Source organism: Micromys minutus (genome assembly GCF_963924665.1).
Source record: "Micromys minutus genome assembly, chromosome: 24".
Classification (NCBI taxonomy): domain Eukaryota; kingdom Metazoa; phylum Chordata; class Mammalia; order Rodentia; family Muridae; genus Micromys; species Micromys minutus.
In genome coordinates, this window is record NC_137959.1 from 17196118 (window position 1) to 17223532 (window position 27415).

Genomic DNA, 27415 nt, shown 5'->3' on the forward strand with positions numbered 1-27415 from the left:
TTTCAAAAAGGAGGCAGCTTTACTATTACTACTACATACAACCTATACCCAAAAATTTGAAGGAGATCAACTTCTTGACTAACACAAGACCCAGCACAACTGGAGTAGTGAGTGTGTAAAGGAATCAGTAGCTATTCACAGAGCCCGTTCCCCTTCTCAGGAGGAAATGTTGATGGTGTCTCAAGGTGTGGCCTGGGCTGGTATTGAACTCACAGTCTTCCTGATTCAACTTCCCCAGTGCTGAGTTTGCAGGTGTTCAGCACCATGCTTGTCTGATGCTTGCTTTTTATGTGGTCTAGAGTAAACTCTCCGGTCATCTCAGAGACTAAGAGATCCCTCCTTTGCCATCAGCTGAAACTGATGACTTAACATTGTCTATGTGGATGAACCTAGTGCTATGAAAATAGCCGAGTGCTCATCTCCATAGTGAGATGCCAGAATGGAGTCTCTGTGCATGAGTAATCAAGTTTGTTCCTCAGAGAAACTTGCTTTATTCTCTCAAGGACAGGGGTGACTCAGGTGGCCATTCTTAGTGACCAGTACACAGGGACTAATTTGTACAGCCACCGCCCACACAGGGAAGAACAATGCCCTGCAAAGCACACCACTGTAGACAGGCTGCTGTCGAATTTGATCTTAATATTCTAGTCCATGACCCAGCACTTGCACCAGAATTTAGTTTAAGGGGCAGAGGTGGGGGCGGCGGAGAACAGAAAACCCCACACACACATTCTTTCAATTTCTAAAGGGAAATTTGACTCGAGCTGTAGAACAAAGGAAGAAGAAATAGAAGTAAAGGAAAATCAAAGAAAAAGTGATTCAGATTCAAGGGGATCAAATGTTTCATTTATTGCAGGTTGGAGACCTCCAATCAGTCAAATGAAAGGGGCATTTGTATTCAAATACCTACCAGGGCCAGAGAGAAAGCCTTGATTGGGGGCAGGAGACTTGAGTTACAGCAATCTTGCTGAGAGATATGAACCCACCTTCTGAGCTATCTGTTCCCAATATTGAAGGTCTTCTGTATTACAAACCTGAGATGAAAGGTGGTTGTTTTGACGTCTGGATCTGGAGGCCAGACACGGAAATTAGCAGCATTCTCTAACTACATGATGCTGAGGAAGCACAGCCCAGAATGGTGCGAGGGGGTAGGTGCTTCTCCTAAAAGGGAAAGATGCCATCGTGACACAAAGAACCCGAGTCGCTTCCATGCAGGTGTGGATGGCAATCATGAAGCATCTTCTGTCAGACGGGCAGGGCACTGTGGGAGCACTCTGGGTGCTTCTCTCTCTTGTGCCATGACAGATGGGGATGTGGCCTGCCTGGCTCACAAGGTGGACACCTAGGAAGTGTTCTATAGGTAGAAGTAAACATGAGACGTGCTCTTAAACCAAGGCCAGGGCATATGCACACATGGCTTGAATTGAAGAGTGCCTATATGCCTTGTTTGTCTCCCTTGTTCCCTGTGCTTCCTCCAACCGCAGGAAAAGAAAGTCAGCAGAAATTTTAAGTGGAGAGACCTTGGGTAAGTCTTTTGCCCTCTTAGGCCCCAGTTTTTAAAATACTGAAATTAGATTTCTCCACTGACGGCGCACCTCAATGGCTGGGTACAAAATGGATGCTCTAGAATGACAGGTTTTGGGGGAGCGCCAATGCTCTCTAGCGCTCCAGTGTCTCCAACCTTCTCCGCCTGGTGAGAGACAAGGTCACAAGCTCCCATCCTACCGAAACTTTACAAACAGCTTTCTTGGTTTGTGTGTGCCTACTTTTACTGTTATCTTACTACTTTTTGACAATGGTTGCGTAGTTTCCTTGAAATAATTGGTATTGAGAAGAGTCCTTTGTCAAATACATAAACAAATGTTGACTTCGATAAAGATGCTCTAAGCTGGGTAAGTACAGGAAGCACTGCAAAGGTGAGGTAAACCTTTTGGGGAAAACTCCCCTAACTGACTTCCAAAGTTCCTTCTAGAAACATTGGCCATCTCTGTTCTAGGCTAGAGCTGCTCTGATTGGGGTAAGACAAACCCAGGAGCCCCAGGTGAAGACACAGTTGCAGGTTGACCTTTGGGACAATGGCCATTTATCCAGACTTCAGGTAGCTGTAGAGGGTCTAGCCCACGCTTGCTGCTGGGCCAGTCAGCACTGTGGTTTCAGAAGTCCAGTAGGGTCTTGGGAAGCAGTCCCCACAGACAGGGGGCACTACTGCAGTACGACAGTAATGAGGACAGGAGGAACTCTGTCCTTGTGGCATTTCTGGAGAGCGTGGCTGGGTGAGGCAAATGGACACTTGGCTACATACCTCATGGTACCCCTTCAACTCATGCATGACCCAGTCGGGCTTCAGGAGAGTTCCCCAGCCTGGTCATTAGTCCCTAGCAAGTCCCCAGAATTATGTTGTCTAAGAATAACTAAGATAATTCCAACAGGTCAGGGCTGAGGACCACCAATGAGGATAAAGAGGCCCTGAACGTGTGCGCTTTGACATTTCAGAAAGGCATCACCCTTTGGGGTCATGAAGTCAATAACCACTTTCCAATTGAATTAGCTAGAGAGTGAGCGAATTGATCCATCACCACTCACCCTAGCGACAGAGCATCTGCTCTCTGCAGACTGATGACAGTGACTGTCATTAGGTCTCTGTAGGGCTTGCTACAGTCACCCCTTACAACCACTGCAGCCAAGACAGTTTCATCTGCGCCTCATTTTGCAGAAGAGTAAACAGCTTCAGGGAGAGGTAGAAGTTTGTCTAAGGCCACCTAGAAAGATTATCTTCCCAGATACTGTGCCCTCCCTCCTCCCTGAAGGAGGTCCCCAGTCAGGGTGAAGGGTGTCTATAAAGAAGTGAGCAAAACAGGGGGTCATTTGTACCTTTAAGACAGTACATGAAAGCCGGAGGTAACTCACTGACATTGGGTTTAGATATACAGATAAGAGGCCTCCTGTTCAATTACAGGTCTCACCCCCTACCTCTGCCAGCTGAAATAAGACAAAATACAAATAGAAGACATCTAGGAATAGTCAGCATTTCCCCCACATGTTTATTAGAGTCACGACTATATAATATTCTATTTCGCTATGTATAATATTCTGGTCTGCTATGAAGGGGGAAAAAGTGAGCAGAGAAACTACCCTTCTGCCCAAGACTAGGGGAGCCCTGTGTGTGAGGTGGGGAGTATGGCAAATTGTGACTCAGAGTCTGTCCAGTGTCCCCAGATCTTACAGTGTATCGAAGAGGCAAGACATTGAGATCCGGTGGTGTTGTCCACCAATTTCCACCGAGATGCTGAGTTTTAACATAACTGTGTGGAAACAAAACTGCCCTATGGGGATCTGGGGAATTCCCAGCTGGAGAGAAGTCTTTCAGAACCCGGACTCAGATCATCGGGTGACAGGAGGCAAGCCCTAGGCCTCTCAGGGCTGCAGGAAAATAGATACTGTTCTGTATTTGATCCTCAACTTTTAGTGACATTTCTGTATATTAAACACTGTCCCAGATGAGGGAACTCAAGATTACATCAAGGTGCCCATCACAAAGGGGGAGAAAGTGGGGCGGGGATAAATAGACTCCAGGCTTTCAGGAGAGGGGTTGCTGAAGACCAGAACTGATTGGGGGGAGGGGGGTGTTGAGATCCTCCCAGGCAGTAAGGGTAGGAGTAAAAAGCTTTTTTTGATGTAAGACACACCGAACAATTAGCATGCACCTGTTGTGTGTTCTAAGACAAGCACCTCCACCCACAAACTTCTCTAAAGAGCATCCGGAGAGATGCCAGGAGCCCAGCAGCTCTTGTCTGCCCTGCAGGTTAACAGCACGACCAGCTGGCCTCCCCGGCCCTCCCCGCCAGTGAGCCTTCCCGAGCCAGGGGCGAACATCCCTACGCCGCCCCACCACTGTCTCTGGATCCCCAGCTCTTCCTCGCTGTACATATGGACCTGCAAAATTGCCCCAGAAACTGGCGTCTCCTTGTTTCCTACCCCGAGTCACACCTCTGCTGCTCACTTTAGCCTTCAGTCTCCCACGTGGACATCTGTTGTGCTCTCTCCGACCTCCCTCTCTCTGTCTCTCTTGAAAACACATCCAAAGCCCTCTGCACAAGCCAGATCTGAGTACATCCTTATTGGCTTTAAGTCTCCCATGGCTTCTGCTGACCTTTGGACGAAATATGGAGGTCATGTAGCCGCTTGCACTCTGGAACTGACCTGTCTTTATTAACATCTTCCTAGGCTGAGGCACACAGATATACTCTTTTATTTTCCTGTCCGACAAAGGCTTCCCAGATGTGCTTGGAACCTCCAGTCTCCGCAGGCTGCCCCAGGCTTCTTTCTTCCTTGAGTGACCTTCTTAACATTTTCAGCTATGGAACCACAGCCTGACTTCAGAGTTCCGGTCTTTGAAAGTCCTCATGGAGTAAGCTCCCCTGGAGGTCTCCCTGAGCTCTCACTAGGGCAAGCCTCAGACAAAAGGAGAGTTCAGACTAGTAATGGAGATTGAGTTTTAAAAATCCCAGAGGAAAAAACCTCTCTAAAAGGCATTACTTTCTGGGCTGGAGAGATGGTCCAGCTATTGGAAATACAAACTGCTCTTATAGAGGATCTGCGAACCAGAGTTTAGTTCCTAGTACTCAACCTCTGTTGACTACTGCCTGTAACTCCAGCTCCAGGGAAGCAACGCCCTCTCCTGGTCTCCCTGAGTGCTGCATTCACATGGACCTACTCTGATACAGGCATGCATATGATATTCATAATTTAAAATATAAATCGTTCATTTGAAAAGTTATTTTGAAAGGGCCTAAGTGCCTTCTCCTACGACTCCTCAACCCACCCTCAGAAAGAGAAAGCAATCTTACATGTCTGAGAAAGACTGGGGGCAGCAGGAAACAGCTATCAGTTGACAGTAGATACCCTTGGAGGCTCAGCAAGAGACCTAGACCCAGTGAGAGGCTGGGCAGTTCCGGGAGCATCAGGGCCACAGTCATTGTTGTCTGCTACCTTCGTCTGAGCAGAAAGGAGTCACTTTGGAAAAGGCGCAGGAAGCCAGACAAATGGCCAGTTCAGAACCGTGATCACATCCTCCAAAGGAGTATGGCTGGAGTCAGAATCGGTCACCTAAAGGACAGAAACATCCGCAGCGGGGCCATCTCTTCTTTCTCTGGATATCCAGACTTTTTTTTATTTTTTATCAACCGAAGTCTCAAATTCAAATCACAGCAGTAATGAGAGAATGTCTGTCAGCAGTGACTGGGATTTCATACACCCACAGTTGTTTGTCTGGAGATATGTAATACTTGGGCCTTAATGGGAAATCTTCTGTTATTCAAATGTTTGCTTGAGTTTTAAAAGTATTGTCTATTACAAAAGGACACAGTGATGCTAGCGTGTGGCTTCTAACATAGGAACAGATTAAGGTATGCGTACGGACTGAGCTCCCACTAATTTGGAACCCTTGCATCTGCATGGCTCCAACTCTTTTGCTGGTAATTGACAACAGGTCATTTAGTTGGATTGTGCTTATGTGCCAGGCATTTGACCCTGGGGACACTGGGCTTCAGAGGCAATAGTTTTCACAAGTATTTCCCTGTGTATTTTATCTGCATCTATGTTTCTATATGGAAATACCACTAATATTATGATTTTGAAAGACATAATTATATGAATGTTTATATATGGGTGTGTGCACATGAACGTGAATGCCAGCAAATGCTAATGCTGATGGATTCTCTGAGAGCTAGAGTTATAGATAGTGGAAACCTTAACCCTAACCCTAACCCCCCCTCACATGGGTGTGGGGAACCGAACCTTGACCCTTGGCTAGAGCAGTGCCTGCACTTAATCACCGAGCCATCTCCCCAACCCAATGACTGTTTAAGAACAAGAACAGTTTTTAGGCATCAGATGGCCAGAGTTTTACAGTCCAGAAAACAGAGGCCCTGAGTGCAGACAGGCTAGTTCCAGACCAGAGAACAAGTTAGATTCTTCATCAGAACCTTGCATGAATTTGTAGATCACACATCCCTAAGCGTGCCTGTTTGTCTTTTCCCGTTCCCTTGAGCAAGAGTCCACCGGGTAGCCAGATGTGCTGAGTTCCAGGGAGCTTTGAGGAAGTGGTTTAGAGGCAATAAGAAGCAGGCCCCAGCTGGATAGCAATCTGACCTCACATCAGCCTAGAGATAAGAGGCCGGCGCCAAGCAACCTGATGCATGGTCACATGCCACAAGAATAAAGCCCTCTGTCCAGTTTTATCTGTAGGCATTGGGATGACTTTTCCTTTCTTAGGTATATGCAGAGCTGGACGACCCTCCTTCTATATAATGGAGAAGCTTACCCCGTTGGCAAGTTCTAGCCAAGTTCACTCTGGTTCCACTGCTCAAGAACCCCCATTCTCAGAGCTCTTCTGCTCCATGGGTTTTCATCAGCTCTGCACATTTCTGGAGACGCTGAAGTAGAGGGGAGCCTGCCAGACTCAAAGGCACAAGGCTCTCAGGCAGGCTGCCTGTCTGGGGTGAGATCCTTGAGCAGTGTCAGATGACACCTCCTGAGGGATCCCTTGCCCTAGCATCTGGTGCGGTTACCCTAACACTGCCTACCACCCTGCTTGCCCGAATGTCCCGCTTATTTTTATGTCAGCACAGGTCAAGCCTATACCGTCTCTTTCCTTTCCCGCTTTTAAAAATATGCAACCACATCTGTTTGTTTGTGTGCACGTGCGAGTGAGAGGGGAAGGAGGAACAGGCAGGCAGAGTGGGGAGTGGAAGAGAGAAGTGAGTGTAACATGTTCAAATCCTACTGATAGTCCACCCATGTGGTAGGTTTCAGAGACCCACTTTCCAGGTGAGGATGCTGAGACTCCTATCCGTCACTTTCTTCCCTTTTCTCTTTGTCCTTTCCCCTCCTTTCTTACATCATCACAACCTTTTTCCATAGAGCTGAACTCTGTCATGTATATGAGATTTCAGCTACCCAGTCTAGCCCAGTTCAATACACGGCTCCACACAGAAGCACCTGCAACTGGTGCTCATACCCCCCCCCCAAACTAAAAGATATGTTCTCATTAAAACAACTCATGGCTAGGCATCGTGGTCCACCCTATAACATCAGCACTGGGCAGGCTGAGCACAGAGAACTGAAGGGTCGGGGCCAACCTGGGCTATAAAACATGACTTTGATCAAACCAAAACAGAGCATGAGATGTCCCATGCTAAAAGCACTTTGAGGTCACACAAGTTGACCTGACATTTTGAAGACTCGGTTCTTTATCTTCAAAATGCTGTTCTAGGTGTGCTAACTTCCTAGGGTTGGGGAGGCAACATAGGATTATGGAGTATCTCGTAAGCTGTGGAAAGGTGACCCTGAGATACACATCCATGTCTACAGACAGACCACCAAGACCTGGTGACTCTCACAAAGCAACTTTTCCAATTGCATCCAGGAGGAAGTCTCCATGTGGTGCTCCTAGGCATGTGCACTCCCTGACACTTGACAAATAGATCTTTAATTAAGTAGAAGGAGGCATTAGGTTCTTGGCAGGCAGCGCGGCTCAACAGGAATATTAGAAGGATGATCAACAGGCTGGAGACTAGATCCCTAGCCTGGTCTTGACTGCAGAACAGGGGCTGAAGGGCAGCCCACCAAGCAAAGCAGATCGGAAAGGTGTGCCTCACATCAAGGATGGGAAAGCCCTTTAGAGCGGTGGTTCTCAACCTGTAGGTTTTGACCCCTACTGGGGTCACATGTCAGATAATTTCATTGTTATTCATAAAGGTAGCGACATCACAGTTATAGAGTGGCAACAAAATCATTTGATGGCTGAGGTTTAGCACAACACAAGGAACTGTATTAAAGGGTCATAGTGTTAGGAAGGTCGAGAACCACTACCTTAGAACCAAGGTCAGCCGAGGGCTGTGGGTCCCTTTGCAAGGTAACACGGGGTGTGGAATATGATGTGAAAACACATGTAGCCTTCCAGTGGATTTCAGAAGATTGTGACAAAAACACATTTTGTGAAGTTTGCTATTTCCCCCTCTTCCTCCTATTTTCCCTCTTCCTCCTCTGCCTCTTCCTCCTCTCCCTCTTCCTCCTCTGCCTCTGCTTCAAGACAAGCTCTCACTATGTATTCCAAGCTGGCCTCAAACTGACTCCAACCTCCCAAATCCTGGGGTTGCAGGCATGTAGCACCAGGGATGGCTCAATGTTTAACCATTTCCAAATGCGCAGTCGAACGGCCTTAAGTAAAATCACACTGCTTTCTAGGGTAGCCACCACCCGTCCTCAGAACATTGCCTTTTCATCTCCCAAACCAAGAATACTGTCCTCATTAAAATAACTCATGAGTATGACCTGCCCTTAAAGACCAGTAGCGAAGAGGCTGGGCCAAAGTCCAAGAGTAACCTGGACTATAAATCATGATCTCTACAACAAAACAGAACAGTAACTCACTGTTCCTTTCTCTGCTCTCCCCAGGTAACCTCCACACTGCTTATTGTCTATGCAGCCGACTGCTTCAAGGCTTGACATAGGGGGAAATCACATAACATGCGTCCTTTACTACCTGACTTATTCCACATAGCATAATGTCTTCAAGAATCCTTACAAGGTAATGATTCACACACATAAGAGACGCGCTTAGCAAATGAGCTGTATAAAACAGCTATGGGAGTAATTTCAAGATGATACAGCATTGTGTATGCTTTCTTGAAATAAAAGATAGAGAGGTGGGCCAAATAAATCACTACAATTTTCAAAAGATACTGAGTCCATTTCAAGATAGTTTTGAACACCCGGAACATCCACTGATGACTAAGTCCCAGCGTTTCTGAGTAGAACTGGGAAGATTGGATTGTGTTGCTTAATATTCAGGATTAAAGGACATGTTAGCTTTCATAAGTTAGTTAGCAAAAATGAAAAAAAAATTCATTTTTTTTCTAACCAAATCTTGGACTTCCTGGATTCTATGCACTGATATTTTAGGAAATTCATGTTCAAAAAATCTGGGTGAGGGGCATCTATCACCACCAGATTGTTTCATTCTTTATTTGGAAGTGAGGCAAAGGCTCCTATCTTTCATCTGGCCTCCTTACCAAAGCCAGTGGCCAGTTTGGGGCCACCAAGCGAATTCCATCAGCTCAGCAGGCACTGTCTTTGAATGGTGGCTTGTGAGAGGACGTGACTAAACTCCGTTTCCCTCTGAAAGCAACTCTACCTCATCCACAGAGGCCAAGGGCTCATTTGTGTCTGTTGTGCATTGAAGCACTCAGATGCAGTTCCAGGGACAGCCTGAAGCACGGGAGACCCTCTATGTGCGGAGACAGTGGGATTCCAACCACAGAGGCGACATATTGCCCTATTCAGAGGAGTTGCTTAATTTTTCTCATTTACAAACAGGCTTTGGATAGCCAACCTTTAATTAAGACTCAGTTTGCTTTTCAAAAGCAATGCATTCTAATAGATACCATCTGGGCTGGGGTGGGGGCGCTGCAGAAATTATAACTACAGCTGCAAAACCATGCGCTGTGCAGCTGGCTAACCATGAAGGCCTCTGGAAAGGGAATTGTTTCCATGTGCTTGGGAGACTGGGGCATGCCTAGCTTCAAAGCAAGCCATAGTGCCAGGACACGAGCTTTTGCCTTCCTGTGTAAAGAGAAGACAGGAAGAGGCAAAAAGCAAGGCAGGGTAAGTATTGACTTAAATGCCCTCTGTTCTGAGAGTCCATCACTTTAAAGGCACTGGTGGTTTGTTTGGAAGTATCTGGACTGTAGCTCAGATCGTAGGCTTTGAAAGGGAGGATCTTAGATATCCGTGTTTCTACAGACTGAAATGTCTAGGTACTTGAGATGTGGAAGCATCCCTGTGACAGGCCAGCCCTTCCCATTCGGGACTTCCAGATAAAACAGCATTCCCAACTGCATTATAATTTCAAATAAACAATGGGTAGATTTTAATATGCATATGTCCCAAGATATATGCTGAAATCACTCATATGTATCACTTGTTATTTTTATGACGATCAAATCTAAAAGGGTGTCTTAATTTCATATTACTTAAATCTGGAATTTCTCCCTCTCCTCCGACTGGTTTCTAGAACCTTTCCTCTTTATCTTTGTAGAGAAATGCTGGGCCAGCCCGGGACATACTGAGGTCAGCTTGGAGACACCGCTACAGTCAGCATAAGGGTCATATGACCTTGGGAGTCTGAAAGGCCCAAGATGGCATCCAATTCAGACTTTTTCTCTGGTGGGTGACTTTCAAAATGTTACTTGATCTCCAGAGCCTTAGCCCTTTCCACTGAAGCACAGAGGTATGACAATCACAGCTGACGTCCCATCATATCCTGTACTCCAACACTGCACTAGCCACTAAAAAAGTCAAGCACTTCCTCAGGCCAGTTAGTCATGGTTTCCCAAGTGCCACTCCAGCAAGCCATTCTGGCTCCTCCCTTCCTCTCTGACCATCTACCTCCCCTCAAGTAAGGAGTCCTGAGCACACTGTGAGGCATCTAAACCCTGTACTCGTGGTTTTATCAGTGTCCCGGGTATCCAATATTTATGGTTTACTGATAGAGTGATAAATTCAATTTTCCTCCTGTTCAGAAATGACCACTTGAGAGGGTCACTGTAAAATTTTAGTAAACTGTGGAAGTCAGGCATGGTAGTGAAGACCTGTGGCCTCAGCTACTCGGGAGATTGAGACAGGAAGACAGCAGGTTTAAGGGCTTTCCTAGGCTACAGAGGGAGTTCTAGACTAGCCTGGGCAACCTAGTGAGGCCATATCTCAAAATTTAAAAAAATAAAAAGAGGATTTGTGACCTAGCTCAGTGGCAAAGTACTTGACTAGCAGTGTGTGAGGCTCGGGTTCAATTCTCAGCGCGCGCGCGCACACACACACACACACACACACACACAGGGTGGGGGGTGAGAGAGAGAGAGAGAGAGAGAGAGAGAGAGAGAGAGAGAGAGAGAGACTGTGATACAGGACCTGACCCCAGACACATATTGAATCAGTGAATGAATGAATGAACGAATGAATGAATGAATGAATGAATTTATACAGTACGTATGCCCTTCTTACAAACGAAGCATCTTGGATTTTTGAACATAAGAAAATAACAAAGCCTCTTTCTACCCTACTGTCTCCTATTCTTTCTCTAGTACCAGGTCACAACCACAATTCAAACTTTAAAAGACTCTTAAGCTCACTCTGATTTACTTTAAGTGTAGAACAACTGAGCTCTGGCATAATTCACTGAGCTTTAAACTAGGCTACCAGTGTGCATTGGGGCCAGAGGAGCTGCTGAAATATCTATTTCTCAAAACTCTTTTTTATCCACTGACCAAAAAGCCTGAAACGCCACCAGCAGCATTTTAGCCATCTTAAAATACTGAACCAGAGCTTCTCAAGGTATTTCTCAAGGTGTGCTCTCTTTAAACAGCTAAAAATGAATGAGCCAGTCTCACCCGGAGAGCCTTCCATGCCTGGCTAGGGCATTAGTAGACAGGAGATTCTTAAGAACTGGAAAGGAGATCTGAGGTACACCAGAGACACATGTGACCACTTCGAAAATCTTGCGACGGTCCAGCTATGCATTAAATTGTCTCACTGGGCCAGTTATACATTTATGCTGTTGCATAATACCGAAGGACAAAAACCACAAATTCATTTCTATGAGCGGAGCATACGAGGAGAAAGTCAGATTGGTGCTGTCTTGCAACAGACGGAGCTACATCCTTTCTTACTCTGGTGCTCAAGGGCTCTTCAACAGAAGAGAATGCACAGTTTTCACAGATCTACACAGCACAGATGATGAAACCAGTGCTTCACAACATCCAGAGGCCACACGTAGCCGAGATGGCTTCCCTTTACAGCCACAGACTGGCTTCACTGTCTTTGTTAGTGCTGATTGCTAGGATTAAACATCTCCTGTGTTTCACTGTGACTGTTGGATTCCATCGACATACAGTATTCTGAGGCCGGGTAATAGTTAACCAGATGCTAGTAAAGATGGAACCACCTCCCCTGCCTCTCCCCCACCCTTCCCCCGCCCCTCCCCTGCCCTCCAAACATAAAATACAAAATTAAAGTCATTTCATTGCTTTAGTTCGGAAGATCACAGATAAGGAAATCAAAACACCATCTTCAAAAACCAGGGTGAAATTTTGTTATTCTTCTTCAAATATCAATACTGATGTTTTATTAATTACTGATTGATGGTCACCAAATAAGGATTTTTTTTTCCCATCAGAGCCTAATTTGTTTCGTTGTCTGCACCCTGAAATCTATTGTGTGCCACCTTAGCTATAAGATGCCTGTTTTAATTAATTTTTGCACTATATTCAAAGGTTTTACTTGGTGCCTCTCTGTTTAATTCCTTTTTCCCCCAAATAAATAAATAAATATCAAAGCTAATGAGGCTCTAAAGATTTGAGATGTAACTATTAGATGCAGATTCTTTTTGGGGTCCCAGTTCAGCAGAAGACCAAAACTCAGACTCAGAAGTTTGATTAAGAAATCCCAGACTGTCTGTTTCCAGCCCTCCCTTCGGAGTCTTTCTGCTGACACTTCTTAGTGATTTCAAAAAAATAGCTAACTAACTAACTAACTAACTAAATACCCATGTCCCATGAATAAAAACCTCAAGAGAAGATTCTTTTCAATGATGGCTTCAATGGGCTTCATTGACCTACCCTAGAAGTTTCATCTCCAACAGACTCAAGTCTGTCCTGAGTGGCCTGCCGTGTACACACACACACACACACACCTTTCACACGTGCACATGCACACAGTCACAAATCCACACAGAACTCACATTTCCACACATACACATATACATGGACACATTTTCATCCCACACACCGACAAAATCGCTTGCTTATGCACATGTGGTTTTTCATTTGCATATTATAGTCTTTTGGATACTGGAAGGCACTCAACATCTCCGTCAGACTGTGGCTGACCCAGGTTTCCAGTTTCAAATCTCTGTCACATGTAGCACATTCTCTAACATCCGCTTCCAAAAAAATCCCTGCAAAAAAACAAAAAACAAAAAACAAAAACAAAAAAAAAAAAAAAATCCCAGTGTCCCCCTCCTGATGGGTGTATCCCAGGGCTGCTCAAGACGCCGCTATTAAACTGTATCCACAGAGCTTGTGGGTTGCATAATCTGCTTTCGCCTGAGATTTTTGTATCCTTTACCGGGAACGTCTGATTCATTTCTCAGAAATTCTCATCTGCTAGTAATCTTTCAGGACATAGTTAGTGTTGTGATATTTTTCAGTTATTGTTTTCGGGGGGCGGGGGAGGGGAGGGCAGGTTTCAAGCGACCGTCCCCTGGCGGTTCCCCTAGATTACTCCGTGCTTATAAGCGGCTCAAGACCATGCGACAGCACTTCCATGCAAGGGACTTACAATCATGTTTCATTAATTTGACGTGAATGAAGCCTCATTTCTGGCCTTGAGGAGCTTAAGATTTATGTGAAATTAATAACAGAACAGATGTCTTCACAATTTGGTTCCTCTGGAAAAGGGGTGGGGGAAGAGAGCAAGAGAACCTCATTACTTTGAAAACTTCAATGCTTTAAAATGCAGACCCAGGGAGTTTTTACTCCAGGGTAAAGAGTTCTGCCAGATACCATCCGCATCTCAGAACTAAGTGGAATTTAAATGTCAGATTTATATTAAATAGTCATATTCCCTATTATGGCATATAATAAACAGCAGCTTATTACTTTCATTAATAAGATGTGTTGGACATTTACAGGAGAGCTTGGAGATAAGGCTGGGCACCTCATAAGCAGGAGGTGAGGGGGACCCCGGGGTGTGCGGGAATCTGCAGGCAGCTTGGATTTTAAGGGAGATTTCAAATTTTGCCTCTTTATTTAGCTTTCGCTCTTGCCCCAAACTCCCTTTCTTTACCTGGTACCTTCCTGGCTACAGTTGACTTTACCTCTAGCCCCATATGCCAACCTGGCAACATTACTGTATCTTTGCTTGTTAAGGTCTAAGGGATAGTAGGATGGACATCTTGGGAGGGGGAAGGGCAGCAGAGAACACATGGCTCAGTTGCAGGGCCGGAACTTCCCTGTTGCTAAGCAGGTCTTTGAAGTTCACAGGGCTGTGGGGACATGGGCCAATGGAAAAGCCTGAATAGTTGATTAGTTTCTAGAATGTGGTCCTCAAACCCCTGCTGTTGTGGCCTTTCCTTTTGCTCCAGACCTGTGTCTTTCAACCTGACTTCTCTGCTTTCCTCATGGAGACAGTAAGAGTGTTGAGCCAAACAGTCAGAAAACTTCCCCTTAAAGCTTCTCCATTTTGTCATCCCAGGACTCCACCCCCTTCCTTCTCTTTATTCCCACCTCTCTCCTTTCAAAACTGCACTGAACAGGTCATCTTTGATTCAGCCACCTCTGAGCTTTGACCCAGAGATAAAGGTCAAGGGGAGCCTGCCCAAGCTTTGGTCCAAACCCTGCTCTTATTAAGCACTGAGCCTTGGGTGAGAATTGGGACATGCTAGACCCTCTGACTCCTGATCTGAGAAGAGTGACTTTTCCCCAGGCTAATCTGGGACTGATACCTGTAGTCTGGCAGCTACGGGCAGCATACTTGGCCCCCTTTGCCCATGGTTCAGCTTTCACTGACTCAACCAGCATTGTTTGAACATATTAGAAACAGAGCTATGTCTGTATTGACCACATACAGGCTTTCTCTCTTGCCTTTATCCTCCAAATAGCACAGCAGGGGAATCTTGCACAGCGTTTCCATTGTGTTGAGAGATTTGGAGGTGAAATTAAAGTATATCAGAAGATTATGGGGGTTGTAAACAAATCTTGAGCCATTGCAGGAGCATCCATGGATTGTGGTATCCGAAGGGGCCCTGGAGCCCCACTTGACCTCTATGACAACAGGTAGAAAAACAATAGGTCAGGGGGAAACAGTGACATCAACAGATGACAGTTCTTAAGGACATTTGCTAGGTGGGCAAGCTGTGAAAAAAAGCATGTCGAGTCCCCTCTCCTGACTGATACAGAGGGACAGGTCCCACATAGAGTCAGGGCATCTCAGTGAGAAGCAACAATCATTTTAGGGGGGCTCGAGATGGCTCTGCAGGACTATGAGTCCTTCTGCCTCTCCTAGGAAACCAGAAACATGGAGTTCTCGGTGGTTATAAGTGAGATTGTCTATATTTGACTTGAAAACGGTATAAACTTATAGACTCTTGTCTGAAAATTCAACATTCTATATAGGATTAGACTGTAGAAATGGACTAGAACTTGAGTCTTAGTTGAGAACTTTTTCATTAGGTAAACACATGTATGCATGCAATTTACATATTTTCTCTCTACCTCCCACCCTCCCTCCCTCCCTCCTTCCCTCTGTCTCTGTCTCTGTCTCTCTGTCTCTCTGTCTCTCTGTCTCTCTCTCTCTCTCTCTCTCTCTCTGTCACACACACACAAGCATTAGGAATGTGGAGCTACAGGGCTACCAAAAAAAAAAAAAATTCTACAAAATCAAACACTCATTGGCCTTCGAACTGTCTGTGCCTTGATTTAATAACGTAGCAAAATCCAAAGCTCTCCGGGCCACGTGTTTTTAAGCCATGTACAGAACAAGATCTGTTCTCCACCCATCTGCTGTAGGTAGCATGTGGTTTATTCTGCTAAGGGTTAAGCATTTAAAGTTTGGTTCTAATTGTGGAGATAGGAGGAGATGGTAGAACCTTTAAGAGATGAGAGATAGGGGGAGGCAATGAGGTCAGAGACACCATTGTCCTTGAGAGGCATTGAGGCTGGTCTATAGAAGAAAAGAATGAGTCTTATTCCCGACTCTCTGGCTTCCTGTTTCACTGGGTAAACCCTCCTTTTTGCACATGTTCCTACTATGAGCCACCTATCAGGCTGTACAGTGATGTTAGGGTCCTCAACAGAAGCAAAGAAAATGGGCCACCCTCGCTTGGACTTTCAGCTTCCAAAAGTCTAAGCTAAGCAAGCCTCTTTTCAGTATAATATAAGTACTCAGTCCTAGATACTGGCATATTTAATATTAAATTTCAGCTTGAAAGGATCTAGAGTCACCCAGGAGGCAAACACCTGGACATACCTGTGAAGGAATTCCTGGACTAGGTTAACTGACATGAAAGGAACCACCCTCCTTGTAGATGTCACCATCTAGTGGGCCGGGGCTTCCAGACTAATTAAAAAGAAGATAGGGAGCCACACACCAACATTTTTTTTTTCTCTCTGCTTTCTGATTTAAGGTGTAGGTTAACCTTATCTTAGTAATCCTGAGTCCATGCCTCTCCTGCCATGGAGGAATGCATCCTTTGAATGGTGAGCTAAAACAAATCCTTTCCCCTTAAGCTGATACTTGTCAGGTATAATATGATTTCTATACAACTATGATATATAATTTAAATCTTTGTGTATATTTACAATTTTCTTATAGCATACATATGTATACACATACATACATTCATACACACATATATATATACACATATGTACAAACATATGTATTGTGAAAAAAATCTATAAAAAGTTTCTCTCAAGTCACCCAGTTCCTCCTTATAAAGACAAAGACTTGTTTCTCGTGGGTCTGTTTCTATGAGGCTGTTTACTCCTCCAGAATTAAATATGATCTGTTCCTAAACATTGTGACATCTGGCAATTGTGACATCTGTGACAAATGCACGCAAAAGTATATTATAAGCACAGTATGTTCATGTTTTCAACACATTTTCTTGTTCAATTGTTGGGTATTTATCTTATTGATTTCTAGAAACTCTTTTTATAGTAAGCAAATTCACCTCCGTAGGCATGGGTTGCAAACATTTCCCATGATTAGTTGACTTTTAATGTTTGTCACGCAGCCTCATAGAGGCTTATTTGTGGACAAATCGATCAATGTTTTCTTTTAGGACTCCTGGTGTTTCAGTCACAATCTGAAAACTCTTGGTGCATCTTAAATTATTTGAAAGTTTTTCTTGCTTTAGTCCTTGTGTGTTTGGTTGTTCATATAGAGATGCCCATTTACCCAGGACTGATCTAGATGAAATCCAACTTAATCTTTTCTTTTTAGATGCTTACCCATGTTTCAAAGGCATTCACTATGTAAGACTTTCCCCCCACTTGTTTGAATTTGTAAGCCTCGGTAGCAGCTGCTTTTCCAACATCTTTCACTAGAAACATGATTTTAAACTGATAATATTGATGCTTGTTAAAGTTTTTGCACAAAATTTATGAGACAGAGAAAACTATTTTGATTTAAAAGAAAGAAAAACAGAGTGGGGGGGAGGGGAGTGCTGCGAGCACCCACTGTGCAGAGAATCCCATCCAGTAGTGTTGGGAAAGAAGAGCAGGAGGGATAGATCACCTCTCATCATTCTTCTTAGATTATTTTCAGGTTTCTGTCACCAAGAGACAGAAACTTGAATCCTAAAAAGGGCAGTAGAGCTTTGCAAACAAAAATTCGCAATGTGAGCACTGAGGGTTTATACATGGGGTTCAATTCTGGCCGTGCATGGGTGCAACCCCAGCTGAGACAGCAGTGAGGGTGGGGAAGCTATGACCTCATAGTGTTGAGCACCAACTGCCCCTTCAACCAAAAGAGCACCTCACCCCTTTTTAGTCTCTCTCTCTCCCCCTCTCCCCCCCCCAGTGTGTGTGTGTGTGTGTGTGTGTGTGTGTGTGTGTGTGTTGCATGTGGAATCCAGGGGTTAGCATCAAATGTCTTCCCCTGTCATCTTCCATTGTATTTTTAATTTTCTAAAAATTATGGGTGTGTACGTGAGTTTGGATGCCTATAGAGAACAGAAGACAGTCTTAGCTCCGTGAAGCTGGAGCCACAGGCAGTTGTGGACTACACTACATGGGTGCTGGGACCTGAACTTGGGTCCTTTGAAAGAGTAGTAACACTCTTAACCATGTATCTAGCCCCTTTCACTATATTTTTTGAGACAAGATCTCACTGAACCCAGAGCACTGGATCTCATAGGCTAGCCTAGCTGGCCAGTGAGCTCCAACATTCCATGTGACTCCACCCTCTCCCTTAGCACTGGGATGAGAGGCACAGTGCCCAGCTTTTTCCCTGGGTGGTGGAGATCCACATTCAGGTCCTCATGTTTGCATGTCAAGCATCCTACTAACTGAGCTATCTCTCCAGCCTCTACAGCAACTATTTCCCTCCTGGGAAGCTGAGGTGATGCTGGAATGTGCTTCCCACAAGGGAAGACCTGGGTGCACTTTAATCTTCTTATAGAAAATCCACTGAGCAAAATTATAAATTTGATATGGCCCGCACTCAGCCAATAGAAACTCGTAAGCCATCCTCACATCATAATGTGTAGTGAAAAGAAATCACTGAGTTTCAGGGAACATATGAGAACCCCAAGCCCCCATTCATCTGCAGCTTTATGCGAGGGCAGCATATTAAAGTGGTTTCAACTTCAGAGCAGAGCTCCCCAAAGAGTGTTCCAGTCTTAATTAAAATGTCAATGAAATACAAAAGTGCACAGGGGACACTTTCAGAAACCATTCCCTTTCAACTTCTGGAAAGATGGCTGTGTCTTCTTTCAAATTTGCCTGCTGGCCCGACCAGCAGAACCACCTGAGCAAGACACCTTTCCTTTTGGCCTGGGGAGTCCCTGCCTAGGCTAAGAACTACCCTCAGGGGAAGCTGAACGGGGAGAAGTGGTGAAGGTTTGCATGGTGCTTCTCTCTCCCTTCAGCAGAGGCTCAGGGTGGTCTCACTGTGCAACCCGGGAAAGCGTAGAGAAAATACTAACACAGCCTGGCAGAGCCCGGTGAACTAACAGTAAGAAGCGTCAGGATTTTATTTTTTAACTCTAGAGTGTAGAGTGCGAATACCTGTGGGGCTGGCAGGTGAGAGGACTGTGTATTTGGTGGGGGTTGGGAATAGAAGAAAGTAGGGTGAGGTGGGTGGGGGCAGAGTAGAAATCACACTCCCTTCCAAAGGAGCTGATGCTAGCCTACTTCAGAGTTGCTTACATGCAATACACAAGCCTGCTTTCTTCTGGGGGCAAAAAAGCCAGAGATCTGCATTTTAAAGTTGTGATATTTCTGCAATTTTGTACTGGCTATTTATTGAATATTTAAAAAACCCCATGTGACAAAAATAAACTAGGCTTCTGGGTTAACTACATTCAGTCTTTACTCCTAGAATAGAATGCTGTGTTCTACAGTCCTTTTCTTTCTCCTAATTTCAGTATCCATGTACCCACTGCCCATCCATCCATGCATCCATCCATGCAGCCATCCATCCATCCATACATACATACATACATACGTACATACATACATCATCCATACACCCACCCACCCATCCATCCATCCATCTATCCATATGTCCATCATCCATGAATCCACCTATCTATGTATTCCTTTATCTACATATCTACCTATCCACCCATCTGTTTACCTATCCATTCACTTAGTTATCCATTCTTCTACTTACCCATCCACCTAGTCATCTATCCATATGCTAATTCATTTGCTCACCATACAGTCAATAGTCATTAGTGCCTTGTGTGCCAGGTAACATGATAGAAACATGAAGAAGACTTAACCCCAAGTCCAAACTTATGTTTAGCCCCATTTTGGGTCCTACTTATGACTTTAGAGATGTAACTACCTTGCATATGCCTTCAGCTACTGTCTTCCTTCTGGTTCTCTTTTCCCACAGGACCAGCTGGGGCATGTTATAGAAACTGTGGGCTTGACAGGAAACATGGTTTGTAGTATCATATGTCTCCTGCTTCTTGACTTCATTTCAAGCTCAAGGTCAGTGCTAACCTTTGCTTTATTCATTGAGTGGCTCTCACTAGGTTAATACATTTGAATCTGTCTTTGACTTCTTCCCATGTTCGGATGGCACCAAACCCTTCATGACAGGGGAAAAAGATTTGACACTATCAGCCAAAGCAGGACACAAGAAAGTGACACCCAATATGTCCTCAAAGAAGGGCGAGTGTGGAGCTTCAGCCAGAGAAGCTATGTAAAAATGGAACTCCTTCCATGTGCCTTGCACTGCCAACCTTGTCTGTGCTTGGTACACAAGAGGGTGACTTCAGTAACATGTAGAAGGTGGCTCTGCCATACAGCTAATGTTCCTTCTTAAGGATTCAGGGGGTGCCCAGCCTTAAGTATCCCTCACCTTATGTCACTTGATTTAGCAGTTTGATGACCCCAACCTCAGGATAGCATGGAGACAGCACACAGTAATTGAATCCTTTGTAGACTGACTGGCTCATTTGGAAAATATCATATTATTGGTGGGAATTAAGTACCAGAGATGAGAAGAGACTTGCCTGAGGGCCATTCCCCTCTTCTTTTGCTATCTTTTTACATTATCGATTACATTCTTTCTCTATCATACTCAGACACCAGAAATATACATATACATGCACACACATATATATGCATATGCAGATTCATACAATCCATAGCCTCAGGAAGACACACAGATACAGATTCAAAGACACTCAGAATGCATAAATATACAACAGAGAGACATGAATAAACACATGGAGACACTCACCATCCCGAGACTACCATGACCTGAGTGTGTCCTTCAGATTCATATCGAAATCCTACCCCTCAAAAGAGATGATATTAGAAGAAATGTCCTTTGTAAGGTGATAAGGATTAGTGTCCTTGTGAAACAGGCTGAGAAGAAACCTCTATACGTCCTGCCATATAAAGACACAATGAGACACCATTGTCTATGAACCTGACAAAAGGCTCTCACTAAATGCCAAGTTTGTCAGCATTCTCATCTCAACAACTGCAGCTTCAGAACTGTGAGCAATACATCTCTGCTGTCTACGGTCTAGTTTAGCATACACTGCTAGAATAACTCAAGGGCTGGAGGTAGAGACAGATAGATGGATGTACTTGAACACATGATTATAGCCTCAGACACAGACATACCTTCACACTGAACACAAACAGACACATGCATGCCCGTCCCTACACACTGACAGGTATACATGCACACCAGCAGTTACACAAATGGGCATGTGCATGGAGACACTTAAAAACACATGCTGATACACCTACACACCTTCCTACGTGCTCTTGCTTCTGACTCCTGGGTCCATCAGAAGCATCAGTAATAAATGATGTGGCTACTTCCTCATTCTCTGCGTGTTAGAGCTGCCACCTCCATCAAAGGTCACACAGGTCCCCAGGCACAGGCTAATATTTGTCTTCTCATTCAAGCAGCTGTTTTCAGGAAAACACTGTCTTTTAAGTGGAGATCTGGGTTCCAGGAAAGAAACAAATCTTGAGTGCTATTTCTGCTGGTGGAAGAAACACACAGACACAGGCACACACACACACACACACACACACACACACACACACACATCTATCTATCTATCTATCTATCTATCTATCTATCTGTCTATCTATCCATCTATATCTATCATCTGTTTGTCTATCTCTCTATCCATACACACACATCTGTCTGTCTATTATATGTCTGTATATCTCTCTATCCATAAACACACATCTCTTTCTCTGTATCTCTATCATCTATCTATCTCTCTATCCATTTATCAACCTGCTTATATTTCATCTATCTTTATTTCTTTCTGTCTCCTTCTCTGCCTCTCCCCCTCTGTCTCTCCCCTCTCTCCTTCTTCTCCCCCTTCCCCTCTCCTCTCTTTTCCCCTCCCCTCCCTCTCTCTCTTTACTTCCCCTTTTCCTCCCTCTCCCTCTCCCTCTCTCTCTCCCCCTTCCCTTCCCTTTCTCTCTCCCCCTCCCCCTCTCTCTCTGAGACTGAAACAAGGGCATCCTACTTGTCAGGCAGATATTCCCCCACTGAGTGACACATCCAGTCCTCCACACCACTCTCAACATCCTGTATTGAGAGAAACATTCACTCTGCCTGAATCATGAGCAAACCCAAGCAAGGATACACTCATTCTAGGTCTTGGACTGAGCCTCTCAGAACAACCTCAGCTCTTGTGTGTCTGGAGCTTGGAAAATCACCATGCAACTCTTGCGATAGAGACTGTACTGTTAGACCTCAAGGAGCTGCCTTCATGGCACCTATGTCTGGGCTTCAGACTCCCATCCCTCTGCACATAACTTTTCATTGGGTTCTGTGTGCATCTGTGTGTGCCTTATGCTTACATTCACTGACCTGGGGCCTTTTAGGGCTCTGCATTCTGAGCATCCAACCAGGAGCCTTTGGTTGATTGATGTGCAAGATTTATGACTGCATCATTTCCAGCAAATAATTTGACCATAATTTAACTTTTTTTGCCTTTTCAAGTAACTCAGACATTCCTCTTTCGTGGGGCCGCGTACCCCCTGGGGAAGCAGGGATGGGCAAGACATGCCTGGCTTTGCTCTGGCTTTGTCCCAGTCTGTTCCAGAGAAACCGCGTGCATCCCCTTCATCTTATCTGACTTTGCAGCTTTTGATCAATAGCGGAGGATGTGTGTTTTATCCAAACACTAACCAAATGCATTCAACAGATTACACATTAATCTTACCATGCTGACATTGAATAGAAAAATAGTCCACAGAAGTGCTTCAGATTTCTTAAAAGTGAATTTAATTATAAGTGGTAATGTGGACTGCAGAGTTACAATCATGAGAGGCTATGTTCTGTAAGTCTGAAAATGAGAGCTTATATTTCAAAGGCTTATTGAGGTGGAATTAAACGACCCAATTTATTAGTTGTAACTGTATGATCACTGCAGCTTTGCTACACACACACACACACACACACACACACACACACACACACACACCCTTCCACATATGCAGCATATTCTATCTGGATTTTGTGCAACATAATCTTTCTACAAGAATCATATTTCATTACGAAAGCAGCCTCTCTGTTAATTTATTTGTGAGAGACACAGGCAGCTGATCCCCAACCTTCCGAAACCCAAATAGAAATACTATTGGGTTTTTCTGAGGAAGTGGACAAGAAAGAAAGTGCAAAGGTACTGCTGTCAAGATGGAGAGGGGGAGGTTCTGTAAGGGTCGCCCGGAAGACAGAGGCAGCAGAAGGCTCTGCTCCAGTGCTTCATACTTAGGCACTTGCTGCACACCTGCCATGCTCCGGCTACCACACAGAGCACATCCCGCAGACTCCCTCCGTGAAGCCTCTCAGAACAGTGACCAAAGGCAGGTGTATGGACCACTTATTGGACTGATGAGAAAACTCAGGCCCAGAGGGATTATCAAGGACTCTGTAGGTATCCCGAGTTCATGATCAGTGGGAGCTGGACTTGCATGTGGGTCTAATCAGAACCTGTGTTTCTGCCCCATCCTTGTCTATCAGAGACGTACTGCTCATTAGAGACAGGGGAAGAGGGAAGGTGGGCTGTGAGTGTGGCCATGGTGACAGTGAATAGGTGAGAAGGTTGGAGAAAGGGGCCCACGGCGATGATGAAGCAGGATGTGGGGTGCAGTGACAGCTAAGACAGCAGACATGGCACTGAACAAAGCCAGTGTCAGCAGGCAGAGGAAGAGCATTCCTGGAAGATGACACACTTTTTAAACAAGCACTGAAATTATGAAAGAGTCTTATGTTTACAAACACCAGATGAGGGTTTGGGGAATGAGGACATCAGGTGAGAGAGGTATTAGACATAGGTTAAGCCTGGAATGCTCATGGTAACGAGTCTTGGTCCAGCCTGAGTCGTTGAGGTTTTCTTGTCAACAATAGAAAGGTTCCGATGGTGAGTGGGCATGGACTGGCAGTACTGGAGGAAGGGGTTGCCACTTCACTTACCTATGGGACCCAGGAGGATACAGACCTGGTCAGGTTGCCTAACATGGACAGCATTTCCAGCTGCAGGGGTATCTGCTGCCTGACTCCCGTCTATTGGAGATGATGGCGAGTTGTCAAAAAAAGCACAGAAATTTTATCAAGTTGGTAGATGGGTGTCTTAGTTTCCTCTCTTTTTCAGGGCCAGAATAGCTAACAGAAACAAAGTAAAGGAAGCGCGTTCTTTCAGGAATGGCTCAAAAGCAACAGTCATCACAGCAGGGAAGGTGTGGAGGCAGAAGCAGTCCCACCTGTGGCAGAGGGACTTCCAGTAGCCATCCACATTGTGATGGCAGACAGGAAGCAGAGAGCTTACACTAGACCACAAGACAAGTTATGAACCTCAAGACCCACTGTAGTGGTCAACATTGGCCAGCATGGTCCCATGCCACAAAGAATCTACCTATGACCAACTCTCAAATAGTTTGAGAACCACCTACTAAGTCTGTGGGAGGCATTTCACACTTAAAACACAACAGTAGATTACAAGCTAGCTCCTGCCCACAACTCTTTCTCCAGGGGTCCTTTACAGTGTGATTCTATAGCTGTCCTATCACGGAACAGAGCCATCAGACATGCCATCGGGTTTGCTGTGAGAAAGGCAAGGTGCGCTTCTATTCCGAGCCTGGCCTTCAAGAAACCTTGCAGCCTCCAACCTCTTGCAACCTTTTTCCATCACCGAGCAAGTCTGGACTGGCCTGTCAGAGGACAGAGCCCAGGAGTTGTAGACCTGCCTACAGAGTCCAGACATGGCCATCCTGGACCCGTCCTCCCTCCTGACCCGTCATTCTACAGACAGGAGGGAGCCCAGCCTCATGCAGGGAGCAGCCCCACACTGTCAGCCTGCGGATTGATAGAAAATATGTCTTTTTAAAATCTATCTTGGAACAGTTTGTTACGCAGCAATAGCTAGCAGATACTCTCACTCACTCACTTATGAAACAGCTCCGTGCTGATTCCTTTCACCGCCATGAATCCTTCTGGCTTCGAGCCAAAAACTGTCCAATTGCAGCCAACATGATGGGGCAGAGGAGGGAAGGCCTAAGACCATTTTGTACTTTGACGCCTGGCCTGCCTGTCCCCATAAGTGGTTGGTTGCTCTCAGCTGGGTCGTCCGTTGTAGTTCCAGTGTTCCAGAGTCACATCCAGTCCCATCCCACTGCTGCCTGCCCAAGCAGCTGTTGTACATAGTGGCTCTGCTCACATCTGGCCCCCATCTGGCCACCTCCTTGTCAGCTCTGACCTCTGGAGCTGTCTCATCTATGAGCATGTATTACAATGTGGGCCGTGAGGACAGGAACTTGTCAGGACCCCAGGCAGCAGACTCATACCCTTACGAAATTGCTCGTCAGCCAAGTGCCCTCTGCTGAAGCCACAAGGGTGTCTAGCAGCATGAGAACTTCCACTCGCACAGTTGGGCAATATCTGCTGTTGGTCAGGTAGAGTTCTCAGCCTGGGATAGGCAGTCTTCCCCTCGCAGCAGCCATATGAGGTGGCCCTGCTCAGTTGCCCTTGCTGGTCTCCTGTGGAGCTGAAGTATTTCCTGAAAACTCCCATGATGAAGGTTTACTATCCAGTGTATCAGTGTTCAGAAATGCGGCCTTTAGGAAGGGTTCGGATGGTGAAGACCCAGACCTCTGCAGTAGATTTATTCTCAGAGGGATGCTTCGCTTAATGGACTAGTGTGTAGTAGAAAAACTTGGGGAGACAGGACCTAACTGGAAGAAGTAGGTTACTAGTGTTCCCTAAGAGGGTGTATCTCTCTCTCTCTCTCTCTCTCTCTCTCTCTCTCTCTCTCTCTCTCTCTCCCTCCCTCTCCCTCTCCCTCTCTCTCTCTCTCTCTCTCTCTCTCTCTCTCTCTCTCAAACACACACAAACACATACATGCACACATATGTGCATGCATATGCACACACACACCAGTCCCCTTCCCCCCTCCTCACAATATGCTACTTTACCACAGGCCCAGAAGCAATAGAGCAAGTGGTCACGACTAGAACCCGAGTGGAAATAAATGTTTCCTTTTGTAAATGTGTTTATCTCGAGTATTTTTTCCACAACAACAGAAATTTAGCAAGCCTGGGATCCAAGCCTGGAAAGTGAGCAGAAACAGGTTTCATCAGTGCTCCCTTGATGTCCTCAGTGCTCCCTCACCATCCTCAGAGCTCCCTCAACATCCTCAGTGCTCCTTTACCATCCTCAGTGCTCCTTTACCATCCTCAGTGCTCCCTCAACATCTTCAGTGCTCCCTCACCATCCTCAGTGCTCCTTTACCATCCTCAGTGCTCCCTGACCATCCTCAGTGCTCCCTGACCATCCTCAGTGCTCCTTTACCATCCTCAGTGCTCCCTGACCATCCTCATTACTCCCTTACCATCCTCATTGCTCCCTCACCATCCTCGGTGCTCCCTCACCATCTTTAATGCTCCCTCACCATCCTCATTACTCCCTTACCATCCTCATTGCTCCCTCACCATCCTCGGTGCTCCCTCACCCTCAGTGCTCCCTCACCAGCCTCAGTGCTCCCTCACCATCCTCATTGCTCCCTCAACATCCTCAGTGCTCCTTTACCATCCTCAGTGCTCCCTCACCATCCTTAGTACTTTCTCACCATCTTTAGTGCTCCCTCACCATCCCCAGTGCTCCCTCACCATCCTCATTACTCCCTGACCATCCTCATTGCTTCCTCACCATCCTCGGTGCTCCCTCACCATCTTTAATGCTCCCTCACCATCCTCATTACTCCCTTTCCATCCTCATTACTCCCTCACCATCCTTAATGCTCCCTCACCATCCTCGGTGCTCCCTCGCCATCCTCAGGACTCACCCACTGTGCAACCTTGAATGAACTTCATCTCTGGGTCTTTGTTTTCTCACACACAGAGGAATATTGTCCATAAGAATACATCCTCAGTGATGTTTCTAGAACCCCATGAACCAGCACACTAAAATGCTTTGACTGGGATTAGCTAACAAAGTAACAAACACCAGCTTTTCTCGGCTCTGCCTGTGATTAGCAGGTCAGTTCCACACCCATCTTCACTCCAGCTAAAATGAATATGATAGTCACAGTAAGAGGAAGTCAAAGAGATAAATAAGAGCCAGAAAGTTAGAGTCAGTAAATCCTGTCTCAGTGATGGGTTTTCTGTTTTTCTTGCTTAGTCTTATACTCCAGGTCTTGGGCATGCCTGCTAAGCACTCTATCATTAAACTACAGCCCCTTGCCTTCAGGTGTTTGACATAGTTATTGCTCTGTAGTCCAGGCTGGACTAGAACTTGCCACCTTCCTACTTTAGCCTCTAAATGCTGGGATCACAGATATGTGCCACCCAGGGCATGTTTAATAAAAAACGAGAGCCCTGGCCATCTCTGCTCTGCTCAAACTGTGGCCAGAAGTGCTTAGAGGTAGGAAAGAAGTTCTGTTAAATGGGAAGGGGGGACCTATTAGCCCTGCTACTGGTCCAGGGGCCATGTGGGCAAACACACCCGAGGAAGTCTCCTTATAGCCAGGCTTCTCAAACAAACTTCCCAGAGTTAAGAGCATGTGAGAACCAAGTCTAAAATCTAAGTTATATGACTAAATCCTCTGCACCCTCAAATTCTGAATTTGTATACCATATAT